This window comes from Salmo trutta, chromosome 1 (assembly GCF_901001165.1).
Source record: "Salmo trutta chromosome 1, fSalTru1.1, whole genome shotgun sequence".
Taxonomy (NCBI): Eukaryota; Metazoa; Chordata; class Actinopteri; order Salmoniformes; family Salmonidae; genus Salmo; species Salmo trutta.
The window spans coordinates 12,551,104-12,558,261 of record NC_042957.1 but is presented as its reverse complement, the minus strand read 5'-3'; the positions used below and the strand labels follow the sequence as shown (position 1 = coordinate 12,558,261).

The 7,158-nt window shown below is 41.5% G+C and overlaps 1 long non-coding RNA gene across 1 annotated transcript; it reads right to left on the bottom strand.

Annotated features, from left to right (window-relative positions):
- Positions 1-4,652: 4,652 nt before the first annotated feature.
- Positions 4,653-6,025, bottom strand: LOC115164310 (uncharacterized). The gene is made up of 3 exons (XR_003869901.1): positions 5,988-6,025; positions 5,494-5,587; positions 4,653-5,311 (listed from the first exon to the last, which is right to left on the bottom strand). It is a non-coding gene; the product is annotated as an uncharacterized LOC115164310 (long non-coding RNA).
- Positions 6,026-7,158: the final 1,133 nt, after the last annotated feature.

The following is a 7,158-nucleotide window of genomic DNA, read 5'->3' as shown; positions in this document are numbered from 1 at the left end:
AGTGAATAAAACAAACTTAGGGAGGAGGCTTCTAATGTTAACATGCATGAAACCAAGGCTTTTACGGTTACAGATGTCAACAAATGAGAGCACCTGGGGAATAGGAGTAGAGCTAGGCACTGCAGGGCCTGGATTAACCTCTAGATCACCAGAGGAACAGAGGAGGAGTAGGGTAAGGCTACGGCTAAAGGCTATAAGAACTGGTCTTCTAGTACGTTCGGAACAGAGAGTAAAAGGAGCAGGTTTCTGGGTGCGATGGAATAGATTCGAGGCATAATGTACAGACAAAGGTATGGTAGGATGTGAATACAGTGGAGGTAAACCGAGGCATTGAGTGATGATGAGAGATATTGTCTCTAGAAACATCATTTAAACCAGGTGATGTCACCGCATGTGTGGGAGGTGGAACTAAAGGGTTAGCTAAGGAATACTGAGCAGGGCTAGAGGCTCTACAGTGAAATAAGACAATAATCACTAACCAGAACAGCAATGGTCAAGGCATATTGACATTAGGGAGAGGCATGCGTAGCCGAGTGATCATAGGGGTCCAGTGAGTAGTTAGGCTGGTTAGAGACACGGTGATTCAGACAGCTAGCGGGCCAGGGCTAGCAAGCTAGCAGAAGGGCCTTAGAGGGACGTCGCGACGGGAGAAGTCTGTTATAGCCTCCTCGTGCGGTTACGTCGGCAGACCAGTCGTGATGGATTAGTAGGGTTCCGTGTAGTAAAGGGGTCCAGTCCAATCGGCAAAATAGGTATAGTGGCCCAAGAAAATGGCCGATGGATCTCTTCAGCTAACAGTCCGATATGCTCTAGACAGCTAGCGGGCAGCAGATGAGCATTCAGGGGATGTCAGAACGTTGCAGCCAGTTGAAGAACACCCTCGGGCAGATTACGTCGGTAGTCCAGTCGTGAAGGATCGGCTGGGCTCCAAACTGGCAGTAAAAGGGGTCCAGGCCAATTGGCAAAATAGGTATTGTAGCTGACTAGTGGCTCATGGACCTCTTCAGCTAGCCGGGAGATGGGCCTAGCTACAGGCTAATTGGTGCTTGCTTCGGGACAGAGACGTTAGCCAGGAGTAGCCATTCAGATTGCAGCTAGCTAGCTGCGATGATCCAGGTGAAAAGCTTCAGAGCTTGCGGTGGGAATCCGGGGATATGAAGAGAAAATAAGTCCTGTATGCTCTGGTTTGAATCACGTTGTGCAAACTGGCGAGAGTTTTCCGAGCTAAAGGTTAGCTGATGACCGCTAGCAGTGGTTAGCTGACTACTAGCTAGTAGCTAGTTAGCTGGCTAGCTTCTGTTGGGGTTCCGGTTCAAAAGTAAAGAAAAATACTTTAGAAAAAGCAGATCCACACCACATTGGGTGAGGCGGGTTGCAGGAGAGTATTTTAAAGCGGAGGTTTAGAAAAATATGGAAAAAGATATGCAAAGAAAAAAGATATATACATGGGACACGACAAGACGAGGACAAAGACGTCTGACTGCTATGCCATCTTGGATTACAGTTGGCTATCTATACATCAAACTTGCTAGTATATTAACTATAGGCTATCTAACGAACTACCCAACGTTTATTGACTTGATTTTTCCGTCAGTCTTAGCTTAGCTGGACATTCGGGTGCTTTTGTAAATTTGCTCTGGCTATATATTCCGATTTCAGAGCACTCTCATCTGAGTGTACCAGAGTGCAGAATAACACCTGTTGAATATGGCCGATGTCAGTAAACGTCGGCAAAAAAGCGTACTTAAATTGTTGCCAGCAGCACAGTTAAACCCATATATAAACATGACATATATTTTAAAATGTATGTCACGTTTATATATGGGTTTTAAATATATGATCATACATTTTAAAATATCTGATCATATATTTAAAACCCATATACAGTGCCTTGCAAAAACTATTCATCCCTAATGGCATTTTTCCTATTTTGTTGCATTACAACCTGTAATTTAAATAGATTTTTATTTGGATTTCATGTAATGGACATACACAAAATAGTCCAAAACTCACGGACCAGGCAAGGAGGGCATTAATCAGAGAGGCAACAATGAGACCAAAGATAACCCTAAAGGAGTTGCAAAGCTCCACAGCAGATATTGGAGTATCTGTCCATAGGACCACTTTAAGCCGTACACTCCACAGAGCTGGGCTTTACGGAAGTGTGGCCAGAGAAAAGCCATTGCTTAATGAAAAAAAATAAGCAAACACGTTTGGTGTTCGCCAAAAGGCATGTGGGAGACTCCCCAAACATATAGAAGAAGGTACTCTGGTTAGATGAGACTAAAATAGAGCTTGTTGGCCATCAAGGAAAACGCTATGTCTGGCGCAAACCCAACACCTCTCATCACCCCGAGAATTCTTTCCCAGGGACTGGGAAACTGGTCAGAATTGAAGGAATCATGATGGCGCTAAATACAGGGAAATTCTTCAGGGAAACCTTTTCAGTCTTCCAGAGATTTGAAACTGGGACAGAGGTTCACCTTCCAGCAGGACAATGACCCTAAGCATACTGCTAAAGCAACACTTGAGTGGTTTAAGGGGAAACATTTAAATGTCTTGGAAGGGCCTAGTCAAAGCCCAGACCTCAATCCAATTGAGAATCTGTGGTATGACTTAAAGATTGCTGTACACCAGCGTAACCCATCCAACTTGAAGGAGCTGTAGCAGTTTTGCCTTGAAGAATGGGCAAAAATCCCAGTGGCTAGATGTCCCAAGCTTATAGAGATATACCCCAAGAGACTTGGGGCTGTAATTCCTGCAAAAGGTGGCTCTACAAAGTATTGACCGTGGGGGGGTGAATAGTTATGCACGCTCAAGTTCTGTTTTTTTGTCTTATTTCTTGTTTGTTTCACAATAAAAAATATTTTGCATCTTCAAAGTGGTAGGAATGTTCTGTAAATCAAAATGATAATTCCAGGTTGTAAGGCAACAAAATAGGAGAAAATGCCAAGAGGGGTGAATACTTTTGCAAGCCACTGTATAAACGTGACATATATTTTAAAATGTATGATCATATATTTAAAACCCATATATAAAACATGACATATATTACCATATATTTTAAAATGTATTTAAAACCCATATGTAAAATGTGACATACATTTTAAAATACATGATCATATACAGTACCAGTTTGGACACACCTACTCATATAAGCGTTTTTTTTCTTTATTTTTTACTATTTTCTATGTTGTTGAATAATAGTGGAGACATCAAACTTATGAAAAAACACACATGGAATCATGTAGTAACCAAAAAGTCTTAAACAAATCAAAATATATTTTAGATGTTAGATTCTTCAAAGTAGCCACCCTTTGCCTTGATTACAGATTTGCATTCTCTCAACCAGGATCACGAGGTAGTCACCTGGAATGCTTTTCCAACAGTCTTGAAGGAGTTCCCACATATGCTGAGCACTTGTTGGGTGCTTTTCCTTCACTCTGCGGTCCAACTCATCCCAAACCATCTCAATTGGGTTTAGATTAGGTGATTGTGGAGGCCAAGTCATCTGATGAAGCACTCCATCTCTCCTTCTTGGTCAAATAGCCCTTACATAGCCTGGAGGTGTTGAGTCATTGTCTTGTTGAAAAACAAATGAGAGTCCCACTAAGGGCAAACCAGATGGGATGCCGTATCACTGCAGAATGCTGTGGTAGCCATGCTGGTTAAGTGTGCCTTGAATTGTAAATAAATCACAGTGTCACCAGCAATGCACCCCCACACCATCACACCTCCTCCTCCATGCTTCACAGTGGCGATGACACATGCGGAGATCATCCGTTCACCTACTCTGCGTCTCACAAAGACACGGCGGCTGGAACCAAAAATCTCAAATTTGGACTCATCAGACCAAAAGGACAGATTTCCACAGGTCTAATGTCCATTGCTCGTGTTTCTTTGCCCAAGCAAGTCTCTTCTTCTTATTGGTGTCCTTTAGTAGTGTTCCTTTGCAGCAATTCGACCATGACGGCCTGATTCACGCAGTCTCCTCTGAACAGTTGATGTTGAGATGTGTCTGTTACTTGAACTCTGTGATGTGCAATCAATTGCAGATTTCTGAGGCTAGTAACTCTAATGAACTTATCCTCTGCAGCAGAGGTAACTCTGGGTCTTGCTTTCCTTTGGCGGTCCTCATGAGAGCCAGTTTCATCATAGCGCTTGAAGAAATGTTCAATGTTCTTGAAATTTTCTGCATTGACTGACCTTCATGTCTTAAAAGTAATGACTGCTTATTTGAGCTGTTCTTGCCATAATATGGACTTGGTCTTTTACCAAAGAGGGCTATCTTCTGTATACAATCCCTAAGGAAAGACATTCCACAAATTAACTTTTAACAAGGTACACCTGTTAATTGAAATGCATTCCAGGTGACTACCTCATGAAGCTGGTTGAGAGAATGCCAAGAGTGTACAAAGTTGTCATCAAGCCAAAGGGTTGCTCCTTTGAAGAACTACATGATTCCATATGTTATATTCATAGTTTTGATGTCTTCACTATTATTCTACTAAGTAGAAAATAGTAAAAATAAAGAAAAAGCCTGGAATGAGTAGGTGTCCAAACGTTTGACTGGTACTCAGATAAACCCATGTATAAATGTGACATATTTTTAAATGTATGATCATATATTTCAATAACAGACAGTATAAATCTCACAACCCCATACAAAAAATGTTTATTATGGATATGTATTTTCATCATGCAAATTGTACTCAGAACATTGAGACAGATATGTCCCTTAAATTAATATTACAGCAGACCGGTATTATTTAACACGTACTGATGATTTCTGATTTGCAATATAAGGACCTGGATAAAGATGTTGAGGAGATGCTTTGTCAAACTGATGAGAAAGTGCATACATGGATATATTAAAACCACTAGATGGGGGTAATAATCGCAGCTTCATTCCAACAGAATCTAGCTGTGTCTATACACAGTATGCAAAGACGTCAACATGCGTTTACCACAGCTTGTCCTGCAGCAATGTATACGTATCAAGCCATGGTAACGACCCTGGAGCTGAGTAGGCTCCCACCTTCTGAATTCACTTGAGAGATATTAAATACATCTATCCATTAGTGACCTATAGTCATACAACGTGTGATTACAGAGTTGAACTAACCACTGATGCACTGCAGGATGACTTGTCTTTAGATGGAGGCATCTCAGTTCTCATGGGTATGGAAATGCTCTGGCTGGCGGTTGCACAGGCTGTGTGGGATGATGCCAAGTTGAGGTGTGCAGTCTCCCATGTTAAAATGTGTCCCCTGCAGAGCTGTGGCACTCAAAGCACTTCTCCACTGTGAGCCTGCAGGGACATATTGTGTAAACGACCATATAAATGCAGCTAACAGAGTGTGTGTGAGGCAGACAAAGGAGACGAGCGAAGAGAGGGGATAGGGATATTGTGTGTGGGGGGGTGACTGTGCTTGTCGTGTGTGCGCGTGTGTGTGTCTCTGTGCATAGCACATGGGGATGTGTGGAACTTACTCCTCAGCCTGAAGTGTCCCCACTTAAGCCAGCAAATAGCTAGCTTTTCACGTGGCACCGACTGGTAAGACGCTTCAGGAGGCGGTCACGTGTGCTAGCAAGACAAGAAGTCCCAAGTTCACTACTAGTTTACTGCAGTACTTACTATAGAATTCTGTAGTATACTACACACTGTCCTATCCATTGATTGTGTAGTACTTACTGTAAAATACTACAGTATTGTCTGCAAAAACAGTAGTTTAACATACACTGCCCATTCCCCCCCCCCCATATCGCAATTTGTACCACACATAAGTGAGAAACCTACATGCCAAGTATAGACAATATTCTGTATTGTGTTCCCTACAGGTTATGGAAAACAGCAGAAGTCCTATACCTACCTACAGGTTATGGAAAACAGCAGAAGTCCTATACCTACCTACAGGTTATGGAAAACAGCAGAAGTCCTATACCTACCTACAGGTTATGGAAAACAACAGAAGTCCTATACCTACCTACAGGTTATGGAAAATGTGCTCCTATAGTATTTCTCCAGTAGGTTTCCTGAAGCGGAAAGCCTATGTCAAAGATAATAAAATAAAAACACTATAGTAAATATTACATTATACTGCAATCTGTAAAAACACTACATTAATTATTATAGTATATACTACTTTTCTTTTACTACAGTATTTATAAGATAGTTAACTGTAAATACTACAGTTCACTACAATATACTACAGTAAATACTAGTTTTCACTGTAGTGTTTTTGCTGACTTTAGTGTTTTACAGACTTTTTGCAGACTTTAGTTACTCCAGTGAATACTACAGTAAAGTCAGCAAAAACATTACAGAGAATACTATAGTATTTTTTCATGTGGGAAGCCAGTAGTCATGGCTTAGTAAGGACAAGGTGGCATCTGTATTCATAGTGAGTGGAATGGAGGTGGATGCTTTTTGAAGAGAAGATTCTGCAGTAATGTTTAGGTCAGCGGAGAACATGAGTGGTTGATAACAGACTGGCAGGCTGCAAATCACCATTTTTTCACCCACATCTCTTGAACCTTACAAACAAACAGGGGAAAGCCCTTTAACATAAATGCCGTTTAAATGGCAGCCGATACTGAGAGGACAATGCCCACACACACCCCTCAAAACCAGCCTACTCTCAGTGATGTATTGGTCTCAATAACAGATTTTTTGCCAATTGCATTTTCATACACAAAACAAACATAAGAAAAGACACCTACAGTAAAATGAACGTCAGCTCCGTGGCAATGTAAGGTGATCTCACATGTATTGCTCATGAAAACGAACAACATTCATCACCCAATAAAAACAGCTCTAATCGGCTAGCCCAGTTGGTGGTTGGTACGTACAGACAGACAGACAGACAGAGGGAGGTCAGGCTCTCTGATTCTGCTCATACAACCTGGCTGGAGGTAACCTCCCTGCTAAACCAAGACAGTTGCTCTGAAGTCAGTGGCATATTCTTAATTTGGAGACGCCATCCGTCTTAGTAGGAACACACGCACATACACGCGCACACAGATACACACAATATATACAGTATAATATACTGTGTATACTGTTAATATATATTATTTGTATTTGTATTTATTAGGGATTCCTTTAGCTGCTGCCAAGGTAGTAAATCAAATAAATCAAATCAAATGTTATTTGTC